This window comes from Grampus griseus, assembly GCF_964374135.1.
Source record: "Grampus griseus genome assembly, chromosome: 13".
In the NCBI taxonomy this organism is placed as follows: Eukaryota; Metazoa; Chordata; class Mammalia; order Artiodactyla; family Delphinidae; genus Grampus; species Grampus griseus.
The window spans coordinates 5,068,269-5,072,172 of record NC_139007.1 but is presented as its reverse complement, the minus strand read 5'-3'; the positions used below and the strand labels follow the sequence as shown (position 1 = coordinate 5,072,172).

The 3,904-nt window shown below is 36.7% G+C and overlaps 1 pseudogene across 1 annotated transcript; it reads left to right on the top strand.

Moving 5' to 3' along the window:
- The first annotated feature begins 531 nt into the window (after positions 1-531).
- Positions 532-1,002, top strand: LOC309831876 (NADH dehydrogenase [ubiquinone] 1 subunit C2-like; annotated as a pseudogene). The gene has a single exon. The product of its transcript is annotated as an NADH dehydrogenase [ubiquinone] 1 subunit C2-like (transcript).
- The last annotated feature ends 2,902 nt before the right edge of the window (positions 1,003-3,904 follow it).

The window sequence follows — 3,904 nt, the reverse complement described above, 5'->3', positions numbered from 1 at the left end:
TCAAACTGGTCAGGAAACCAAAATGACCACCATAGGTAACAACTTGTAAGTGTGGAGCTAATGGGGATGAGGTTGAGGTATTTCCCAGACAAAACATAGAGTTTTTTAAACAGTCTATGCCTGGAAATGCATGATGAATATGTAAAGCATTGTGAAAGAAAACCAAAGAATTCAATATTCTGGAGTGAGGTAATAGATACGAGAAACACCCTTATTGCATAATATTTCAATAAATATTTGTTAAATATATAGATGATCCTCTACTGAATTGTTAGAGGAGGTCATTGAGAAGATCTGGCTGCCAGTTGCCTGCAAGTAAGACCCAGGTCATCAGAGGTACCTCAAACCCTCACCTGTAATTGGAAAGTATGATCTGCCTACTATTCCCACAGTGGGAGCAGTTTTCCAGAGAGAAACAGTTTGAGAGAGCAATATGATGAGACCACCTGCACTGGATATGTGACTAAACCCTGTTAGGTCCTTTACATGCTAAACTTTTTATTTTAAATTTAAGATGCCCTTCAACACCGCGCTCGGAGGTGAAAGCTCGTGGCTTGTGTCCCGGTCCTGGTCCTGGTGATTTTCTTTGTAGTTGGAGGTCAGAGGCCAGGCCTCAAGTGGGAACGGCCTCACCATGATGAACGGCCGGCCGGGCCAAGTGTCCTTACAGTTCCTGCCGAATGAGGCCCGGAGCCTGCCGCCGCCCAAGCTAACCGACCCGCGGCTCTTCTACGTCGGCTTCTTGGGTTACTGCTCCGGCCTGATTGATAACGCGATACGGCGTCGGCCGGTGGCGTCGGCCGGTTTGCATCGCCAGCTTCTATATGTTACTTCCTTTATTTTTGTCGGATATTATCTTTTAAAACGTCAAGACTGTATGTGTGCTCTCACATCCAGAGGATTTTCCTGAAAAAGATAAGAAAATTTACGGTAAAATTCTTGAAGAATTCCATCCAGTGCATTGAAGTCTCCAAAATGCTTGCTCCGGTTTCACTGATACCGTTTTTTCTGAATTTTGTCTAACTGTTTCTGTGACATCTGAAGTTTATGTTAATCTATACATTAACACCTTGTGATTAAAATGGTCATCATAAGCAAAAAAAAATATTAAGTTGATTGACAATAGTTTATTAATTTCATGTGTACAACATAGTGATTCAATATCCCTATAGATTATAATCCATATAAAGTTAGTACAAAACAATGGTTGTATTTCCCTGTGCTGTACAATATATCCTAGTAGCTCATTTATTTTATACATAGTACTTTGTATCTCTTAATCCTCTACCCCTATCTTGCCCTTCTCCCCTTCCCCTCCCCATTGGGAACCACTAGTTTGTTCTCTATATCTGAGTCAGTTTTTTTAAACTACTTTGTTTTATTTTTTAGATCCATATATAAGGGATATCATATAGTGTTTGTCTTTCTCTGTCTGACTTTTTTCACTAAGCATAATACCCTCCAAGTCCATTCATGTTGTTGTAAATAGCAAAATTTCATTCTATTTTATGACTAATATTCCATTGTATATATATTTATACCACATTTTCTTTGCCCATTCATCTATTTGTGAGTGCTAAGGTTGCTTCCATATCTTGTCAATTGTAGATAATGCTGCTAGGAACATTGGGGTACATATAACTTTTTAAATTAATGTTTTTATTTTCACTGGATATATGTGCAGGGATGAAATTCTGTATCATATGGTATTACTATTTTTAGTGTGTTTTTCTTTTCTTTTTATTTATTTATTTATTTTGAGGAACCTCCATACTGTTTTCCACAGTGGCTGCACCAATTTACATTTCCACCAACAGTGTACCAATACTAGTTATTTGTAGACTTTTTGATGATAGGCATTCTGACAGGTGTGTAGTTTTATCTCATTGTATGAGATGTCTGTATGTCTTCTTCAGAAAAATGTATATTCAGCACTTCTGCCCTTTTTTAATCAGGTTGTTTGCTTTTTGATGACACATTGTATGAGCTGTTTATATTTTTTGATATTAACCCCTTATTGGTCATATCATTTGCAAATATTTTCTCCCATTCAGTAGGTTGTCTTTTTGTTTTGTCAATGGTTTCCTTCTCTGTGCAAAACCTTTTAAGTTTAATTAGATCCCATTTGTTTATTTTGCTCTTATTTCTTTTGCCTTAGGAGACAGATCAAAAAAATATTGCTACAATTTATGTCAAAGAGTGCTCTGCTTATGTTTTCCTCTAGACGTTTTATAATATCCAGTCTTACATTTGGGTCTTTAATCTGTCTTGAGTTTATTTTTATATATGGTGTTAGAGAATGTTCTAATTTCATTCTTTCACATGTAGTTGTCCCGTTTTCCCAGCACCACTTAATGAAGAGACTGTCTTTTCTCCATTGAATATTCTTGCCTCCTTTATCAAAGATAAGGTGACCATATGTGTGTGGGTTTATTTCTGAGCTCTCTATTCTGTTCCATTGATCTATGTATCTGTTTTTGTGCTAGTACCATGCTGTTTTGATTACTGTAGCTTAGTAGTATAGTCTGAAGCCTGGAAAGTTTATACCTCCAATTTTGTTCTTTTTTCACCAGATTGCTTCGGCAATTCAGGTTTTTTGTGGTTTCGTACAAAGTGTTGGGATTATTTGTTCTAGTTCTGAGAAAAATGTCATGGGTATTTTGGTAGGGATTGCACTGAATCTTTAGATTGCTTTGGGTAGTATGGACATATTAACAATATGAATTTTTCCAATTTATTAACATGGGATAACTTTTATTTCTTTGTATCATTTTCAAACTCCTTCATTAATGTTTTATACTTTTCAGAGTATAGGTCCTTCACCTCTTTGTTTAAGTTTATTCCTAGGCATTTTATTCTTTGTGATGCTTTTTTTTGTGTGTGTGGTATGCGGGCTCTCACTGTTGTGGCCTCTTCCGTTGCGGAACACAGGCTCCGGATGCGCAGGCTCAGTGGCCACGGCTCACGGGCCCAGCTGCTCCGCGGCATGTGGGATCTTCCCGGCCCAGGGCACGAACCCGTGTCCCCTGTATCAGCAGGTGGACTCTCAACCACTGCGCCACCAGGGAAGCCCTGTGATGCATTTTTAAATGGGAAATTTTTCTTGCTTTTTCTTTCTAATAGTTCATTGTTCATGTATGAAAATGCAACAGATTCATGTATATTAATTTTGTATGCTGTAAATACTGATTTCACTTATTAGTTCTAACAGTTTTTGGTCAAGACTTTAAGGTTTTCTACATATATTGATAGTATCATGTCATCTGCAGAAAGTAAGAGTTTAATTATTTTCTTCCAATTTGGATACCTTTTATTCTTTTTCGTCTGATTGCTATGGCCAGAATTTCCAATACTATGTTAAGTAGAAGTGGTGAGAGTAGGCATCCTTGTCTTGTTCCTGATTGTAGAGGAAAGGTTTTTTGTTTGTCATCATTGTGTATGATGTTAGTTGTGAGTTTGTCATAAATGGCCTTTATTATTTTGAGATATGTCCCCTTGATGAGAGTTTTTACCATGAATGGATGTTGAATTTTGTTTATTAACAAGATCATGTGATTTTTATCCTTCCTTTTATATTACATTGGTTAACCTGCAAATATTAAATTGTCCTTTCATTTTTTAAATAAATCCTAGTGCAAATGGTGCTGTTAAATTCAGTTTGCTAATATTTTGTTGAGGATTTTTGTATCTGTATTCATCAGAAGTATTGGCCTGTAATTTTCTTTTTTTTTAGTGCCTTTGGTTTTGGTATCAAGGCAATTGGAGCCTCATAGAATAAATTTCAGAGTGTTTTGTCACTTTCAATTTTTTGGGGGGTTAGTTCAAAAAGGATAGGTATTAGCTCCTCTTTACATGTTTGGTAGAGTTCTCCTTTAAAGCCCATCTAGTCCTGGACTTTTGTTTG